This window comes from Marmota marmota, unplaced genomic scaffold, assembly GCF_001458135.2.
Source record: "Marmota marmota marmota unplaced genomic scaffold, marMar, whole genome shotgun sequence".
Classification (NCBI taxonomy): domain Eukaryota; kingdom Metazoa; phylum Chordata; class Mammalia; order Rodentia; family Sciuridae; genus Marmota; species Marmota marmota.
The window spans coordinates 13,483,549-13,504,195 of NW_025999941.1; the positions used below are offsets into that span (position 1 = coordinate 13,483,549).

Below are 20,647 nucleotides of genomic sequence, written 5' to 3' on the forward strand. Positions count from 1 at the left end.
AAATTTTTTTTTTTTTTTTTTTTTTTTTTGCTTTCTTTCTTTTGTTGGCTAAAAGGAAAAAAAAAAAGTCCCAAAAAGGGAGTTGAAGAGAGTTAGCATTTGGCAATTAGAGTGAGATAAACCCACAAAGCACCAAGAAATGATTTCTCCAATAGGTGATGCCTATATGTGAGAGAGCCATTTTCTAAATGACTAAGACACACCACCTCTGGAAAACTACTTCATTTTTCAAATTTGGTAATAGCCCACTATAAAACTGACAAACATAGATCAATCTAGAAAAAACAGAACATTACAAAAAAAGGATAAAATCAGAAAATGGTAGGCTATTTTATAAAGCAGACTAATGCCCCATAATTTAATTGGCCAAATATTCTAGGTGACACACCAAAAAAGACAGAGCTATGCAAATGTCATTTATTACAGATGCACCCATATAATCAGAACTTGACACATTCCAGCTCAAGAAGTAGGAATGGGGAAATATCTCAATGGCACAGACAATGGTTTTTAGCATACATACATCTAGCTCATAAAAATGAAGAATAAGGATGTCAAAAATCATCTAACCCAATAGTTCTCAAGATATGATCCTTTGACAGTAGAATTGACGTCACCCAGGAACTTACTAGAAATGGGAGTTCTCAGGTACCACCATAAACCTACTGCATAAGAATCTGGGAGAAGGGCCCTGTGATCTGAACTTTAATAAGGCTCAGATGAATGAGAACCACTAATGAAACCTAACTATCATACCTATCCTTGGGTCCTTTCCTACAGAATCTCTGCAAAGCGGTTGGCTAGCTTATGCTTGAAACATCCCAGAGATGGGATGTTTGCTATACATTCCTTCTAAGATAATTAACTCCCCCACTAGTTACTCTTAATACCAAGTCACCCATTTGTTGAGGATTTATTCCTTGGGGCCATATAAAACAAGAATCATTCAAGCCACAGTGCCTCAAATATTTGGGTTTAACCATTCTTTATTTCTTCCAGTTTTCTAAAAAGAAACATGCAAATTGTGCAAACCACTCCAGAACAATACTGGTTCTAGAACCGGTAATCCCTGTGGTTCTTTGCCTCCCCAGAACCTACTTTCTAGAGTTCTAACCACATCACTTTTATTTTCTTTGGGGTATAATTCACCCTAGTCTACAGATGGGGCTCTTCCTACTGCCAGGTACCAGGGATGGGCACTTCTCTGGCATATCACTGCTTCAGGAGAGGACATGGGACACAAAATGAGTCATTGAAGGCAAGGATATCTTCCCAATGATAACTGCTAATATTAAAGAGAGCTTTTTCAGCTGAGTTGCCAGATTGGTTAAACATGAACTCAAACAGCTAGAGATCTCCCTAAAAACATATTAGAGCTAACACTGAGGCAAACAGAGCCAAGACACAGAGACCCACACCTGATGACATCGTCTAAGCATCTGGATATAGCAATGCTAGAAAGAATTATGTCCCTAGAATTTCCCTTTACAGACGTTTGCACAGTCTTAAGCATAGGCTGTATTTGATGAGCTTCTATTATCAAGAGTCCATAATGGGCTCTCCCTGGTAGTTTTATTTTTCTCTTATTATCACTCTCCCATTCATCCTCTATGCCCAGCACCATCCCTCCCCCTTGATTAAAGGATTCACTTTTTCACAATTAAAGCACTATTTACAACCCTTTGTGTGTTTGTATACGTATATTTCATATGTCAAAATATATTCAGGGCTCTTCAAATCATATATTTTAAATCCCATTCTTCTGTTTCTCTCAACATTCTTTCCGAGACTATCAATGTTGCTATAAATACCCCCTTCTCTCTTACAGCTTCTCACTGGATTCCACCATGGAATTCTGGTCCCTCCCCACAGGGCTCATGGACTAGTCTTTTACCACAAACACCACTAACTGCCATCTGCAGGTGTATTTCCCTAGATACCTATACTACACTTCCATTATGGGTTTCAGGTAATATATGTACTTAGGTTTTCTAAAATACATGCACCATTTTGTATTCCCAGAGCAATTCATGAAGATTTGTTTTCCTACACCCTTATCAGCACTATTATAGTATCTGCTCTCCTCACTTTTACTGGTTGATTGGCAAATGGTGTCTCTTCTTTTTAATTTGCTTGTTTCTTATAGCAATGTGTGCACAAACTACCGATTTGTTCTCTTTTTTCTTGTTTGTAGTTCTTAAGAATAAACCCAGTGATATTCACAGGCTAGGCAAGTGAGTGCTCTACCACTGAGTTATATCCCCAGCCCTATTTGTTCTGTTTTTATTACTCTCCTCCCTTCTACTTTCTGATTTTTTCAGAGTCCCTTGTATATTCTGAATATTGATTGTGGCCTATTAAACATGACAATTATATTTTTATCATGTGCTAATTTTTCTGCTATTCTCTCAACTGAACAAAAAGCATCCATTTTGGGGCATTCACATTTTCTTTTGTGCTCTGTGAGTCTTATATAACATATCCTTCTCTATCATAAGGTTACCAAATAGATTCCTTTTTTGGTGGTGACAGTGTGGCGAGGGGGACTAGAGATTGAACCCAATGATGTTTTATCACTGAGCTACATCCCCAGTCTTTTTTTTTTTTTTTTGGACGAAGGGTTTTGAGGCCTTGCTAAATTGCCAAAGCTGGCCTTGAACTTGAGAGTTTTCTGCCTCTGCCTCCAGAATCACTGGGATTACAGGCATGCATCACTTTATCACTTTGTCCAGCTTAGGTAGCAAAACATATTCTTGAATGTTCTTTTATCACTTTTATATTCTTCAGTTTTAACAGATATTTATTTATTTCATGTGGGACTTTGTTCATAATATGAAAACAGTTTCACTTTTCTCCTTTTATGAGTCAATTTTCTTTGTACTGATATGTGGGAATGACTACACTACATCCTATATGTACATAGGAATGAGTCTGGATTGTTTTAGTCTGATTCCATGCCAGATGCTGTAGAAGAGAGGTCACTAAATTATTTCTGCAGAGGGACAGATGCAGCAGTTGGTGCTTCAACTACTCAATTCTGTCATCACAGCATGAAAGCAGTCACTGGCAATATCTAAATGAATAGGTGTGCTGAGTCCTAATAAAACTTTACTTACAAAAATAGTTGCAGACTATATTTGATTGTGGGCTGTATTTGCTAACTCTTCTTACAGATTTGCTACTTACCTTATGGAGAAAGAATTTATTTTTCTTGATTTACTCTCCTACAGAAATTTACTCTTCTCCTTCAAAAAAAAATTCTTGGTTATTTGTTGGACCGGATTTAAATTTTAATGGAGGGGATATGTGACATCTTCACAATATTCCATGAAGCCATTTATGAGCACTGCATTTATGCTCTTTAATATCATAATAAAACTCTTGTAATAGAGTTTTAAATTTTCCTTACATGTTTTATGCATTCTATCTTAGATTTATTCCTAGATAGCTTAGTTTATGTCACTATTATAAATGGTATCTTATTGTCATAGTTCATAATTGGTTACTCCCAACACAGAGGAAAGCTATTGATTTTTATGTGTTGCTCTTACAGCTAGCAACCAAGCTGAACTCTTGTATTGCTGCTAATAGTTTCTGCTGATTCTCTTTGATTTTCTGTATAAATGATTTCACGTAGAGGTAATGACAGTGTTATCTCTCATTTCAATTCTTTTTCTCTCTCTCTCTGTCTATTGCAATGGTCAGGTATCTGGTAATGTGTTGAGAAGTAAAAGCAACAGAGTCATCCTTGTCTTGTCCCTGTTATAGATTTTTAGTAGAAAGCCTTTATCAAACTTAAAAATCCCTTGTATTTTTACATTTATAAAAAAAACCTTAATACAATGAATAATGAATAAAAAAACCTTATATCAATGAAGATGCAACCGCTTCTTCTTTGCCATGAATATGGAAAATGACATTACAGATTTTTTTTGAAATATTGTGCTATCCTTTCACATTTATGTTTGACTCAGTCACCAAGTTTTATTTAATATTTAGTATCCCTCAATGTCATAAGTGAAGTTGGCCAACATTTTTTTCAAGCCTCAACTTACCTTGTTTATTAAAACCAAACTTAACCGGTTCATTTTTTGTGCTAAAATAAATTTTTATAAAGGAGTATTTTCTGTTCCTTGCAAGTTAAGCAGAACTCACTTCTTTTCCTCTTATAGGGAGGACTAACTTTTGATGATCATTATGATTTATTATGTTTTCTGATCTACTCAAGTGTTCTTTCCTGTATCAATTTCTTATCCATATATCCTTTCACACAAATTTAAATTTTTATAGATAAAATTCACACTTTAATCAATAAAATAATTATAGATCATTATTTTAAACTATTTTGTAATCACAATATATGTAATTATTTTTTCTTCACCTGTCAAGGCTACATCTAAGATTAAATTTTTCAAAGAATCAATTTAGGTTTTTTCACTTTTAAATTATTGTTATATCATGACTGATTTTCTGCACTTTATTTCTTTCTTCTGATTCTTTTTCCATTTCTGTTTCTTCAGATTTACTATGCTGCAGTTTTTCTGGTTACTTGAGTCAAACATTGAGCTTATGGGGTTTCTAACTTTGTGATTTTCTCTTGACTAACAAAAGCCATATATTGCCTTCAAAGTATTCCATTAGCTCTTTCACCTACTGTGCTTTTATTATCATTCAGCTCTGAAATTTTGCTATTCTTGTTATCATTTCCTATTTAACCTGAGGGTTAGTTCATAGTATGCCTTTTCATTTTCAGACATATGTAATGTTTTTGCTATCTTTTCGTTAATAATGTCTGACTTTATAGCACTGTAGTTAGAGAAAGGAACCTTTATACTCTTGGTTTTTAGCATTTGAGGCTTCCTTCCTGACCCATTAGAAAATGAAACTTGTGCCTAAACTGCACCCCCTCCAAAATAAAAGGAATTCTTCTTTTGTTGAATCAATTCTATGTACACAGATCAAAGTCACTGTTATCCAAAACTATCTCTGCTTACTTTTTGTCTCATTGCTTCACCAGTTTCTGAGAACAGGTACATTTCTAACTATAGTTGCTAAACCAAAGGCAAATGCCATAAATTGCTGTTTCCTCTATATTGAAGCTATTCTTCAATAGACATGTAGATATTCCTGCTTGTTTTATCCCTTTCATTTATTGTTCCTTTTTTTGTGTGCTTGTGACAAGAATGACTTTTTCCATCACCTCTTCAATCTGTGTAATTTTTTTATATAAATATCAGGACCTTGTTTTCTATATTAGAGAATACACCCTATAAGTTTAACCCATCTATATTTATGCCAATTGTTTATTTCAAATATCTTCATCTTTTTATTTTACTTCTTCTCTTTACTACCTTTCAAGTTAAATCAGGAAATTTTTCCATGGTTATGAAAATTACACTCTATTTTGTTTCAGTAACAGTTACTCTCATTCTGAATTTCCCCATCAGTATCAATGTCCTTAACATACTCTTAACACCTCTGATCTCTGTCAGATATCATACTCCATCTTCCTCAGGTCCTTATTTCTGGCATGATCAAATAATACCAAGTTCTAATTTCAAGTAACTATTTACATGCTTTTTAACACCCTTATTCCCACTCTCTCTAGTAAACTTTGAGCTCCAACATCATTGCCTGTTTTGAATCTTAGCTTCCTCTTTGGTTCTTAGTTCCCTGTTTTCTTCAAAGTTTAGCTATACCTTTGAATGAACATTCACCTCATATAAAGTTATTTTTACTAGAAAATTTTCTCATTACTCCATCACGCACCTAGAAACTAAAGTTGTTATTGTGTTTTTGCACAAAAATCACTAAATTCTATGTTTCCTCTTATTTCCTACTTCCTCCTGGATTAACATCATTTATTATTGCTATAATACATTCTCCAAAATTACTTTCCTAAAGGGTGTACATGTGGCAAACTGAGATTTTATCAGGATATCTTTATTTTACCCCTCCATTTAAATAAGTAACTATTCATGATATTCTAAGCCCAAAATTTGCTAGTCTCAGCACTTTTAAATTATATTATTCCTTTGCCTTCTTGCATTCTGGTATGGCTATATAGAAAAGACCAAGGACAACCTGATTCCTGTTCACCATAGGATGTTCCAGTTTTTAACCTCAAAATTCTTACACATTTGCTAAGATCTAAGTGAGGACTACATATTAGTTTCCTGAGAAGATCCTAACAAATCTATGATCCCTCTAAAGTCTCTAGTGCAGAAATCTTGCTTCTTCCTAGCTTCTTGTGATTGTCAACAATCCTTAGTGTTCCTTGGCATGTAGTCACGTCACCTTAATAGCTGTCCCTACTTCCCCTGAGCATCATGTGGCCTTCTTTATATGTCTTCTCCTGCATGCAAATACAAATCAATCAACTTAGGGCCCACTTTAACCAGTATGATCTTGTCTTAACTTTAATTACATATTCAAAGATCCTATTTCCAAAAAAAGGTCATGCTTGAAGTTTCCTTATTGAGGGATGCTATTCAAGCCACTATAGACTAACTTTACTATAAGTTCATTTCCACATGAGGAGTTTGATTTTCATGGCGTTTTCTATATGCTTATTCATTTTTTTCTTCAAATACTCTCTGACCTCAGTTAACTTCTTTGCCTGCCAAGGATTCTACTTGACATTGCTATTCATTCTATTTCTTAACTCTCATCTCAGTCTTCTCATGTCTCTATTTCTTCCTGATGCTTTTTTGGAGAGAGCCTCAGTCCAAAATTGTGCTACTCATTTATCAACGGAGTTAGTTCCTGACATTGTATTTTTTTTTTCAGTGGGTGGGGTACCAGGAATTGAACTCAGGGGCACTCTACCACTGAGCCACAGCCCTATTTTGCATTTTATATACAGACAGGGTCTCACTGAGTTGCTTAGCACCTTGCTGTTGTTGAGGCTGGTTTTGAACTGAAGAGCCTTCTTCCTCAGCCTCCCAAACCACTGCAATTACAGGTGTGCACCACTGCTCCCAGCTCTCTGACATTGTATTTTGAGCTTACTTTCCATTTTCCCTCTATCCCAGGCTACCCTACTCTATATTTCCCTCCTCCTTATATATCACTCTTACCAACAAACTTATATTTCTATTACATTTCTTCTCATTTAGGAGTTAAAATGTTGACTGCTTTCTGATCTCTTTGCTTTTCCTTCTCCTTTGCTGGTCACATGCTTCAAAATACTCTTTGTTGGGAGGAAGCAATTAAGAGGTGGAGCCAGAGTTCAAAGCACCTAGCCTTGAGTTTCAGCCCTGTCACTCCTATCCTGAGCTTCTGCATATATTGAACTTCTTACTCTTAGATATCGCATCTGAAAAATGGAGATGACAGCATTTTAAAGTACATCTCACTTTGTCTGCTACATGATGTAGCCTCCCTAAGTGCTGTTTTCAATTCTCTCTACTTCCTTAATTTTGGTAATGTTCTGCTAAATGTTTGTGTAGCTAGCATACCTATTTCCTTAAGTTTTAATTTCCTGAAGAGGAGAAGAAAAAATTTCCAAAGCCTGTAAAAAAAGTACAGAACTAAGGAAAAGGGTAAGAATCAAGATTGTGTGATGGGAAGATTCATGCTTCTCCAGGATCTGAAACTGTCTGCAAAACAGAGATAAATATTAAATGCTTTCCTCTTAAATGAAAATGGCAAAAAGCAATTTTTTAAGGTTAAAATAAACTTGCTGAATCTTTCCTACCAAACAAAAAAGCTAGATGTACCAGTATTCTATTGAATTTTCAAGGGAAGATCATCTGTAGAAAACTTCTGTAGATCACAGCTATTAGAATTCAAGATCACAACTTCTAGAATCCAGGAATCAAGAACTGAGTTAGAACCTCAGTTGAAGTTTAGGCCTTTAGATTTATTAGTGTTAGCCAAGAAAGTAATATAAGGAACTCAATTCACACACAAAATAATGAGCAGTCATATGTATATATTTTTACAAACAAAAACAAGTCAAAATATGAAGGAAAACAAAGTTCTTATTTTTCTAGCCTATTTTTCTTGGTTTTCCTTGGTAATGGCTTAATTTATTTAGAATGAAAACAATGAGACTTCAAGATATTTAATAAATCCCCTATTTTCTCATGCTACAAAGGTACCCTCCTTCTACCTCCTACACAGAACCTATTGTAACCTCCACCACTTATAGCTTGCCTCTGCCTATCACCTGTAATTCTTACCAGGTGGTAGTGTTACAATATTTTTACAACTTCATCGTCCACATTTATTGAATAGAAAGGAGATAATGGAAAGGTCTCTACCATTCACATTTAATTTTGTGACTCAGTGGATTTGATCAGTCATTTTCTGATAGGGCTAAATAGGCTGCCTACCTTGTAGAAGGATAAGGTTCAATGGCCACAAAAGCAAATGCAGTCCCCAAATTGTAAAATTTCCAAACCATTAACAACAGGAGATGACAATAGCTCAATTTAGGGTAGACCAGGTTTCTTCCTGGTTTGCTTTCAAATGTTATGCTAATGTTCAACTAAAATAAATGTGAAATGCTTCAAAACTTGTTTAAAAAGAAAGAAAAGCCAAACTCTAGAAATTTTGACCAGAAAAAGACCTATGATGTCACTTAGATCTAGCCTTATTATTTTAGAAATGTCAGGCAAGTCCAGTAGGTCAAGTGGCCTGTTCAAATGTGCTTTGAACCTTAGGGGGTTTTCCTGGCTCTTTAGAGGGGATGTTATTTAAAGAATTTTTTTTTTTAAACTTGAGAACTTAAGACTTCATAACCCCAATTGACTTCAGGCACCCCAATTTGAGGAAATAAAGATCACTCTGTCATTTTAGGAGCTACCTTGGTGCTAGAGTTACATAGCAGTCCTGATATAAGAAGGTCAATAAATGACTCAAAATATAAACCTTTGCCTATTATGTTCAAATTACTTCATTGACTACAAAATTTTTAATATGAATTGTTTTTTAAGAATGTGAAGCCCCTCAGAAACCAGTAACCTTAACTTGAAAAACTGAGGACTTTCAGTAAAATGCACAAATACATGGACAAATTCATGTGGATTCAAATTCTAACCAACAGACTACCAAGAATCCTTTCCTTCCCATTTTATGGTTAATCTCTTCCTTTTTCCTTGTATCAAATGACTTCTTTGGAACAAATGAAAAGACTATATATTTTCACAAAGCATAGAGTATTCTGCTGCTCAGAATGTGATCTGCTGACTAGTAGCATCTACATCACCTGAGCATTAAGAAATGCAGACTCCCAGGCAAGAGCCCAGACTTGCTTTGTCAATGCATGTTAGTGTTTGAGAATCACGTCACCAGAGCACCAGTTACAAAACTATGTTTATCAAAATCTAAAAGACCACATTCTTAGGCTCCCTCATACCCTGACTCTGGCAAACCTCTCCAAGAACCAGGGTAACATGGTTCCAGGGTTAGACAGATTTGAGTGCAGAATCCATCTTCTTTCTCAATTAGTTATAAACATGGGCAAGTTCCTTAGGGTTTCTGAGTCTGTAAAATAGGCACAACAACAATACCATCTTCTCAAGGACACACATTAGGCATCTCATAAGTATTTGATCACTGTTGGCCAACATGCTGGTGTATTTTACCCTGGAAAGAAGGAATGCCAACTTTTCTTCAATAAATAATTGTTGGTGTCAGCTAATACATAAATTGATAAACACTTGGTACAGTGTTAAAATATTGTGTAATAGTTAAATAAAGATTTTTAAAAATCATGTATTTGGCATTGTATTGCCAACAGGGACTACCATATCAGAGGTTGACAGTGTTAGTTTAAAAAGTAGGATCTGGAGACCTGATTATGTAGCTCAGTGGTATAGCATTGCTTGGCATGCTCTGAGGCCCTGGGTTTGACTCCAAAAATACAAATAAAATTATATGAAAAAGCAGCATCAATTGATTAACAGAAGTGACAGTTAATGTTGCTCATTATTTTCATCCCTAAGCAATCCATATATTATATCCACCTTTATTTTCCTGACAACCACATGGGAAAGATATCCATGTATTTCTCAGATTATTTCTCTCTCCTCAATTCCTATATTTAAGAATTACTGTGTTCCAAGGATACTGAACCTTCAAAGCTATTGATATGAACTGCTAAATATCTCTCAGGAAATGTTTCTAATAATTTATAATCAACAGAACTGTACAGAAAAGGCCCATTCCTCATAACTTAGTCAGCACTGGGCATTCTGCAATTCTCCAAATCTCTAATAAAAGTCTGTCATTACTTAGGAATACAATATAGGGGGAAATGACTTTTCTAAATGTCCTAGCTAAAGCAATCTTCCATGAACACTAATGTCTCCTAGGCAACCAGGAAGCCAGACATGATAAAAAAAGAAGTACTATTCTTTTGGTTAAAAGAATGAAAAATGTGTATTTCCTTTTAAGTAGAAAAATAAAGATGTCATTACATTATGGCTGTGGATGTTAAAGCTCATTGCAAAAAAATATATATAATCTGATATTTTTATACCCCAGCATGATTTAGCAAATGACAAGCACGTTACACCTGCCCTGGAAGGCATGGGCCCCTTTGGTGGACATCAGAGGAAGCCAGAGTCCCACATACTAGAGAATAAGTCTTCATTTCAATTCATTGAAAAAGTGGGGACTCAATTGTTAACCAAGAATGTAAATGAACTTGAAAATCTGCTGGCTAATGGATTCCAAGACTAACCTTAACAAGAAAAGTGACCTGTCCTCTACCTGGAAGAGCACACAGAGCTGGCCAGGCTCCCAAACATAGTTTATCAATGACTTAGAAAACAACCAAGGCACATCAGTGAATAGTTGGAGACATACATTAAAGTCTGTGATTTACAAAACATTCTTAACCTGACTGTCGATGTCAAAATTCCAGAGCACAGTGTCAGAAAATCCCAAGAAGATGACAAAAAAAAAAAAAAAATCTGAAGTATCTTAGGATTTAAGCAAGTGTACCACTAACTTCTTTATACAAAGAAATCATTCTAATAAAGTATATTAAGTCATCCATATATAGTGTCACTAAGAAAAAATGTCAGCTGTTAACAAGTCAAAGAAAATCCAGAACTTCAGCTATTATTATGAAACACATAGAAATTTGAAAATGCCAAGAACCTTTTCAAGATCTCACTTCGTGGGTTACCTCTCTTTCTCCCCTCTTCCCAGTCATTTTTCTTTTCTTTGCACTGTCACTTGTTTTGCACAGCCCCTGGAAAACATTAATCTACTTTCTGCCTCATGTGGACATTTCACATGAATGGAATCACACAATATGTGGTTTTTGTGGCTGGCTTCTTTCACTTAGCATAATGTATTCAGGGTTCATCCATATAATAGCAGGTTGTCAAGATTTTATTCCTCTTCAAGGCTGAATAATATCCCATCATCTGTAGATGCTCTTTTATAAAAATCCACTCATCAGATGTTTTTGCTTTTTTGGCTCTAGTGAATAGTACTATGAACAGTCACGCCCAGGTTTGTGTGTGGACATATGTTTTCATTTCTCTTGAGTGCATACCTAGGAGTGGAATTGCTGCATGGAAACTATTTTTAACTTTCTGAGGAGCTGCCAAACTGTTTTCCTTAGTGATTGTACTGTTTTACATTACCACCATCAACGAATGAGGGCTTCAATTTCTGTACATCCTTGCCAACAGCCTACAATCAGAAATTTGAATTTAATTGGTCTGGCTAAGACCTGGACATCTGTCCCTTTTTGTTTGTTTCTGGTTTTGTTTTTTAAAGTTCCCGTGGAAACTGCAGTGTGCAGTAAAGGCCAAGAATCCCTTACTTCCACCCATTCATTTGCGACTCCTGACCTGTATTTCTACTATTCCCTGCACCTGACCAGAGCTCTTTAGACCTGTTTTATTCTTGCCACCCCACATGCCCCTAATATACATCTGCTTTTTTGCTGACTGTTCCATAATAAAAGACAAATAAGGAAAACCTAATCCTATGTGTATAGTTGTCATTTATTTTCAAGTAGGCAGTACAGCTCTAAAAATATTTTTTCGATCATTTGTGTATGTGCATATGTACAAGGGAAAAAAATCTAGAAATTACTGATGGTTTTCCTTCAAAAAACAGATATGCAGTCAACTCTGTTATCTTTTCTGCATATTTTTATCTTCCACCATAACCATGGGTGAGAAGCTACCTGAAGTGATAGTTTTCGAGTATCCTTGGATATGGGAATAGCCAACCCCCTTCTCCCATTGATCCATTAGAGACCTTTTCTTCAAAAAGAGCTCACCTTTAAAAAAAAAAAAAAGAAAGAAAAAAATGTTTTGGCTCCCAAAGTTCTTTTTATCGAATAAAGATGGACGTAGGGAGTGAGTGGATGATTTTTATGTTTTGAACTTCAGCATGACCTTCAGTATGAAACTGTACTGTATGCGTAAAAATTTGAAGCTACTTATATCATCTTAAAGATGTTTTGTGCCCAATCAAACACAGGTAAGCAAAGGTCTACAGTACCAGCACTGAGGCCTAGAGCCCTTTAGAAAATGAACAGCCTATGTTTGCAGATACCCATCTGAGACAGAAGCCCAAAGCCGGGGTAAAAAGCAAGATTTCTATATTAAAGGACTAAGCATGACTGACTTGAGTCTCATGGAGGCTGAGATTCTTATTTTTTCCTGAGATTCATCTTACAGTGAAAATAACCCAAACTATGTCTTCAAGTGGACTGTATTAGCAGAGGGGAACTTAAATATTAATCTAAGGGTTATATTATTAGAATATAACCCATACTTAAGGAAGAACATTGAAAGGTTGAAAATTTACTATTATGTATCTATCTGAACAGGCTACATTTTCTACTGTGTTCCTACTGTATCACAGTCTCGATGGGGTCATAAAAGATTCAGAGATGTTCCTCTCCATGGATTGGATGGTAACACTGCAGATAGGTTGGGACAGCAACATGGAACTGGTGTCAAAAGCTTGAATGGTAAATTTAAATCAGCTGTCATCTTCAGAAGCCAGAACTACATTCTAGCAAGTAGTATCCATTTTCAATACACAGGTCTCTTAGAAGTTAAGAGACACGAAATGTTCTTTTGTTTTGTTTTGTTGTTTTTGAGCTTCTGACATAAAGGAAAACAAAACAAAACCATATAAACTGTGTCATGCTTTAAACATCAACATTGAGAAATTTAAGTTCCAAATACAAATGAATACAAATCAATTATTATTTCTGTGCACAGGAAAAATTCAACTTTTTAAAAATTTTCTTATTTTTTGGTACTGAGGATTGAACCCAGGGGAACGTTACCACTGAACCACATACCTAGCCCTTTTCGTATTTTATTTTGAGACAGGGTCTCACTAAGTTGCTGGGACTGGCTTTGAACTTGTGATCCTCCTGCCTCAGCCTCTGGAGTCTCTGGGATTATAGGTGTGGGCTACTGCGCCCAGTGATAATTCCACCATCTTTTGACTCTTGTGAAATGTCTGCATTTTTTCGTGGCAAAGCAATGCCACTCATGAATTTTTCTAAAACAGAACAGTAAAGCTAATTATGGTGTCAATTATAGCTATGTGTCACTGGTAATCTATAGACTCCTATTTTAAGTGTTCCACCATACTCAGCAATTTCTAATTGTGTTATTCACAAGATAAGTAATAAATTCATCCATCATGTAATTAACAGTGTGGTACAATCTAGTAAGGGGACAAGTTTAGAACTGTGTAATGAACATCTCCCTTCAATCCTGCTCAATAGCATTTGGAAAACCCACTTGGTGATAACAAGATCTAAATTCCAGGCTATCCCAGACCATCCCAGACCACCCTTCCCCTCTGTTCTCCCAGACTCTGAGAAGACATTAGTTCAATGAGAGCATAAACATCAAATTAAAGACTTTACATTCTGTCCTCTCAAAAACAAATACAGGCAGCCCCTAGAGTCATACTAACGATCAAAAGGTTTTCAGGAGTCTTGAAATCCAGCTCTCCCACCTCAGCCTAGGTGGCTACTATTAAATATTGAACAAAACCTGAAATTGAAAGCATTCAAGTTTTGACCCTTCCTCTACCATCATGGATTCTGCAGCCCAGCATTGTCTAGGCCTCCTTCCAGGATAATAGTACTTTTCCATTGCCTTAGCAATGCCTTCCCATTCCCCTGTGTAATAGACAAATAGGTATTGCTCAATAACTCTGAAAGTGACAATGGCAGTTTTCCCCCTCATCCTTTCTTCATTTCCTCATCCTCTCACCATATCCACTCATCAGGGGATCTCCATTCCTACCCATCTCATTACCTCTTCATTCTATTTGTCGCCATTTGAAAATGCAGAACTTTTTAATAATTAGCTTACTCGTATGAACAGTAATGAGGCTCTCTCTGTCTGCCTACCTAAGAGCACCATCCAACACTAACGAGCTAGCAGACTGAGACCCACATCTGAGTCCCATCACATGATTCCATTGTTCCGGCCAGGTGGGCTGTTTCTGGCTATAGGCAAGCTTCTGCAGGGAACCTAGGGTTTGCAGGGTGGCTATTATGCATTCGCTTTGGTCTTATGATTCACACTGACTCAAAACAGCTTTCCTGTGTGGTCGTACTCATTTACATACTGGTTATTACCTCCCTAATAATAATACATACTGTTTCATTCTTCTTTGTCCTCCTCTTCACTTGTATAAAGGCTTTCTGGAGTTGTGAGTTCTCAAAAGGGAACACTAATTGGTCATTTTCTAACGGCTACTTTTGATCTCCTCCTGACCTCAGAAGAAAAATGAGTCTCTCTCAACCATCTGGGTGATCTGTCTATACATAAACCTTCCTTGACACTCCCACAGCGGTCAGCATATTGCTTCAACACAAAAGGTGCCAGACAAATATTAATCATCATCTATAAAGTTTTCTGAGCACCTAGGAAAGACAGACCCAGATACACAGGAGAAAGAAAGATAAAGGTGAAGAATGAGCTGCGCCCTCTGCTGAAAACTATAACAAAGATGTCTCTATAGTAAATAAGGGAACTTGGGACTGGCTGGGAATCCATCTCTTCCTGGACATCAAATAATAGGTTCATAGCACCAAGATCCTATTACCAACAATGATCAATGAGCAGTGATTGGATTTTCCCATGTGCCAGAGCCAACAGTAGGCATTTGACCTGCCTTAGGTCATTCAGACACCAACAATCTACACAACGGATATGGAGGAAAACAAAGCTCTTCTCAGTAAACCAAAGTGGCCACCAAGCACTGCTTAGAGAAGGCTAGGAAGAATGGGGGGCTTGGAGTGAGGAATAGCAACACCCTGAAGGTGAGAGGTGCTGGTGGCAGAGAGGAGCAGCAGTGGCATCACCCACATCACAACTCTGCCTGCGTCCCCTGTCATTGCTTCCCTATAACCACATCGATGACTATACTGAACACAGTCTGGGAATTACCATGTCTGGGATAAGAGTGCTCTTTTGGCATATCATTTTATGAAGCTAAAAGAAGTCATTTCTGAAAATAATACCTGGGGCCAGCCTTTATACATGATGCCAGTAATAACACGTCCATTGACACCTGGGAGGTAGAGACAATTAGACACTTTATTATTTATTTTTTTTATTTTTGTGGTGCCGGGGATTGAACCCAGGGCCTTGTGCTTGTACGGCAAGCACTCTACCAATAACCCCAGCCCTAGAAAACTTTAGTAATTTTAAAAATCTGAATTTTTTAATTACACTAATAATTACAGCTCGTATTCTCACAGCCATTCCTACAGACAAGGCATTATGCTAAATGCTTTATGTAAATCTCTCTTAATTGCACTGTCATCATGTTGATTTTACAGAAGAAAGCACTAGGAGCTTAAGTCACTTGCCCGAGTTGACACTGGAAGGAAGTGGTGAAGCTGAGATTTGCACCGCAAATTTGTGACACTGGTCACCTCTCTGGTGCCAAGAAAGATCTTCTGCCCACATTGCCTCAGAAGCTGTAATTTCCTGATGTAATGATCACTCCAATATCTGCATACATGTGGGTGAGCAGAGGTGGTGACAAGAAGAACATCATCAACCAAAAAAGTCACGATGTCGAAAAGAATTAATTCTTAAGTGTGCAATTTTTGCTGCCCACAGAGTCCGACTGTCTTATGGGTATAAAAAGTTTATTCAGAGCTTACCAAGGTGGCTATGCCAGGTCTCACAGGATCAAATGGGCAGTCTAAGGGCATATGGAAGCTCTCCTTAGGTTTGGATGTGGCTCTGTCTCATCTGCTCACCATGACATCGGAGCAACATTCAGCTTGGGAGAACTCTACTTGAGTGTGTGCTGTTGCAAATGGTTATTTACGGCAACCCTCATTGCCAAGTAGGCTGAGAAACACAATAATTAAAAGGCTGACAAGCAATCCCTAATTAAGTGTATATGTATTGTTGAAAAATGGATTTTGAGTCCAAGCAAAACAGTGAAGCAGGTTCCCCCAGCATGGAATCTCCAAGCTTTGTAGTCTTATAGACACTTGGTCTTAAAATAATATTTCAAATGCCAGCTATTAGTAACCCATACATTCAAATCTTGGTTTAATGACAAATATGAGGAAAGGCGGTTGCTTTTTAAAAAACAATTTATGTATATATATTTTTTTCCTCTTGAAAAGTTTCATCCCAGTTGCAAGTGATCTTATTTAGGTGACTCTTATTCCAAGAGTCCTGCAAGAACAGTCTTTGTTGGCACAACTTAACTCCTATCTTTGTAGTCCTTGCCTACTGTGACACTTGTGTGTCACAGTACAGGCTGTGAGCAACAGCACACAGACTTGCAGCTGTCAAGACAGATGTGCACTCTAGACCCTTCCCTGTTCTGCTCTGTAACAGGGAAACACTCTCAGCCACTCTCTTGTCATCTCCCTGACCCGTTTCCCTGTCTGATACACACATGGGCATATGAAGCTGTTTCAAGGTTAAGGTCAGAGTTGCTCTCAGCATGCTCTTCAGAGTTCTAGGATGGCATTATTGACTCCTCCTAATACGTAGTCCAGGAAAAATAATTTCCCTGCTAAACACAGATTCCCAGGAGATCTAATATTGATGGAAGAGTAAATTCATGCTTGGTTTTGCTCACTGTGTGCTTTCTTCTATACCAGGAAGGGCCAACATGCTATGGTCTCCTCTTCCTGTACCTATGGCAGATATCACTAATCAACTTTGTCATGTTCTCCTGTAGGACCTTCTTAATAGAGACTTTTAGATAGCCATTACCAATCAATTGGTAATGTAGTGTGACAAGCAAAACCTATTTTTTATTCCAGTCTTAGACTTTAGACTAATGATACAGGGAAACCTTCTGTGGCAGCCCTAGGATGATCCCATCCATTTCAGACTAAGGATGTGATAACCCATGAATCTTTCAGAATCTCAACTCTTTTAATTAAGAACATGAATAATAAACTTTTACCACTGAAATAACATGCTCTATGGTAATCCTTTGACTAATCACCTTGTTAATAAATATCTAAAGACCACATTTTTCTTTGGGCTTCCAGCTTCCATGGGAACATTGTGATTGTGACATAATTTTTAAATTAGTGGGTTTGTTCATAGTTTTATATTAGTAAATGTCAAGCTTCTTACTAATTAGCAAATTCCGTAAATCCGCAGTAGTATTAATTTTCTTAACTGTACTGGGAATTAATATGAGAATAAAAAATAAAGAGACAATTAAAATTCCCCTAAGGGCACTTATATCTAAAAAATCCAGCACAAAGCAAGAAAACATTAACCCATTTTGAGGGCAATTCTGGAAGGATTACAAAAGATGTGTCGCTGTCACAGGCAGCAAGTGAAGCATACATTTACTGTGGAGCACTCTCAGCTACAGCTCAATTCCCTGATGACATTTTCTCAGGTTGCTGCTGCTGAGATTCCCCCTCTTGCCTTTGATTTGGTTAAATGCATTTTTTTTCAGAAGTTTCTCATTTAATATGGCATTATGATCTCTTTACTGATGTTTCCACTCAAATTGCTAGTGCACTTTCTTTCACTTTAGAGGAGGATGCACAGTGTAATGCTTGGATCCTCAAAAGCTACCTTGCAAGAGTCCTCTTTTCTACTGAGTGTTTGCTGATCATCTTTTTTTCCCCCAATAACCCACTGAGAGGGTAGAAACCTACATATCTGTGAGTGGCTGTTTAACCTCCCAGCTCCAGAACATGAGAGAAAGTATGTCCCACTTGGGGGTACTTATGCCATTTCTTTATAAAGCTATCCTCTAAGCACTGTTAAACAAATATGCAGGTTTCTGAAACTCTCCCTCTTGCTTAAGCCTGTTACAAAGATGCTGGAGTCTTCCTATGCTGGTGGCCATGGAAACCACCTGTCTTATCATGGCATGAGGTCTTTTCTTCCTTTTCCTGGCATGCCAGGCTACTGGGGACAAGCCAGAGCCCTATGTTTTGAAAAGTCAAGGACAGATGTTTCAGGATGACAGGTCCCAAAGGTTCAAGATCACAGTTAATAATACTAAAATTCAAGTGTGACATGGTATGCACCAATGGGGAAACAGTACGCAGTTTGTGAAATACAAAAGTAACACTGTGCACAAACTGTAGCTTCTATTTGGAGCATTTTTTTCTTCCTTATCATGGTTATCAGTGATGCAATCTATTGCACTAGAATGAGCTCTTAACCAATTAGTATAACACCCAAAATATCTGTCCTGCCATTCTATTTTATTTACAGTGCCCAGGACATACTCGAAATATAGGGCCTCTAACACAAACAAGAATTATGCATTCCTTTCTGTGTCTCACATGCTGGATCAAGATCTTCTTGAAGGCAGAGAAAGCTGCTTGATGTCCAGGTGGCCTATTCAAGACAACATCTCAAGCAGACTAAGCAGCCCCATGGGAGACAAGAAGCTTTATGAATGACTGGGCAGCTCCCAATAGTCCCTGGGAAATGTATAAGTAAACTGTAAATAAAATCTTAGTGTGTTTTCTAGTTCCCTCAATGCAATGAAGACCCAAGGTCCATAGCACTAGTTTGCTCCTCAGTACAAGTTTGAAAATGACCACTGGTATGAATGAGGCAGGTCTTGTCTGGCCTGACTGCCATACAGAGGCTGAAGGATACCCCATAATAGCCACAGGCAAGTCTAAGAGGGCATAGTAGGGCTTTCTACTTTTAGGTGATGAGCTGCCCCCTACTAGCACATGGGCCATGGCCCAGCAGATACCAGGCTGTCACCAGGAAGTGTAGTTCCTACTTCTCCTGATAGAATGAATGTGTGTGGGCAAGACAGGACAGAGGGGGAAAGGAAGGAAAGAACAAATAGTTAGGGACTGGAGAGAAAAGTCCCTTCCTAAGGAATAAAATTCTTACATATCATCTTTATAACCCTAGCAAATAGCATAGTACCAGGCAAATGGTAGATAACAACAAATATCAGTTAAACAATGGAGTCATTCACTGAACTTTTCCATGCCTCATTCTGATATTTTAGATCTGTTCAAAGCATCCCAAAAGGGCCTCTGTTGTAAACCAAATCAAACCAATACAATAGGATGCCCTTCAGCACTGACATCTGGGTAGGAATTAAACATCAAATTACCAATCAGACAGATGCTAAGGCAGGACATATTTAAGAGCCAATCCCATTTTGGAAACAAAGAACAAAGCCAATACCATGCTTTTAAACAGCTATTTTCCCAAAGTATCTGGACCACAGCACACATTTTTATGAACAAAGTTTAGTTCATTCCTTCTATCTCCTGTCCCTTCTCTTATTAAGCCAGTTATAGCCAAATTATAGTAGGGCAGTTCTCCTAAGTTGCCACTGATAGAATAAGAGCTAGTCAAAGGATGTTTGAGCTATTTTTTCACAGCCTTAGATGAAGTGGGGGAAAAAAATAACCCAACCTCTATCAAGGATGTCAAAATGAACAAATCTGCAATAGCCATTTGGGCACAGGGCAGGTGAATAGCCCAGTTCTCAGAAAGATGAACAAAAAAGTCCAGGCCATTATCCAATGTGAATTGAAAAAGCAACTCAGAGACTGAAATTTGTGGTTCTGATACCATTCAAATAAAAATGAGAGCTAGAGATAGGGATTGATGGCTCTTTCTCAGGAATGTGTATGCCTTTTCTCAGATGTGTCAGTGGACAATGGCTTCCTACCACATGGTGAAGTCTTTAGCAGTCTCTTTCCAACAGAAAAACCTCTGCAAAGATAAAAATAAAAGGACTTCTACTTACTACTTAATCTCAAACACTCCAGTTTTTATTGCCCAGACTATAGGAGTCTGGAAATTAGTATGGGTGGGGGGAGGGAAAGCCTGGTGCAGTGGTGTATACCTGTAATCCCAGCAACCAGAGAGGTTGAGGCAGGAGGATCCCAAGTTTGAGGCCAAGTTTGAGACAAACAAAAATGGGCTTTGAATGGAGCTCAGTGTTAAAGCACTCTGGAGTTCAATCCCCAGAATAAAATTATTAATAATAATAAAATAAAACTTTTTTTAAAAATAGAGAAGCTGGGGATGATTCCAAATATCCATAAAGTAACACCTACCAGTTGATCAGTATCCAACATGTTTTCCCTATTTTCAGATCCTGTTCTCATTTATTCATCATCAACCATGTGCCAAACCCTATGTTAGGTGATGGAAATACAATGATTAACAAGAAAGAAATGGAC

The 20,647-nt window shown here is 37.3% G+C and overlaps 1 protein-coding gene across 13 annotated transcripts in view; it reads right to left on the reverse strand.

The window, feature by feature from the left end:
• Positions 1 to 20,647, reverse strand: part of Fhit (fragile histidine triad diadenosine triphosphatase) — a 1,420,772-nt gene that overhangs the window by 766,464 nt on the left and 633,661 nt on the right. The gene's annotated exons all lie outside the window — the stretch shown is intronic.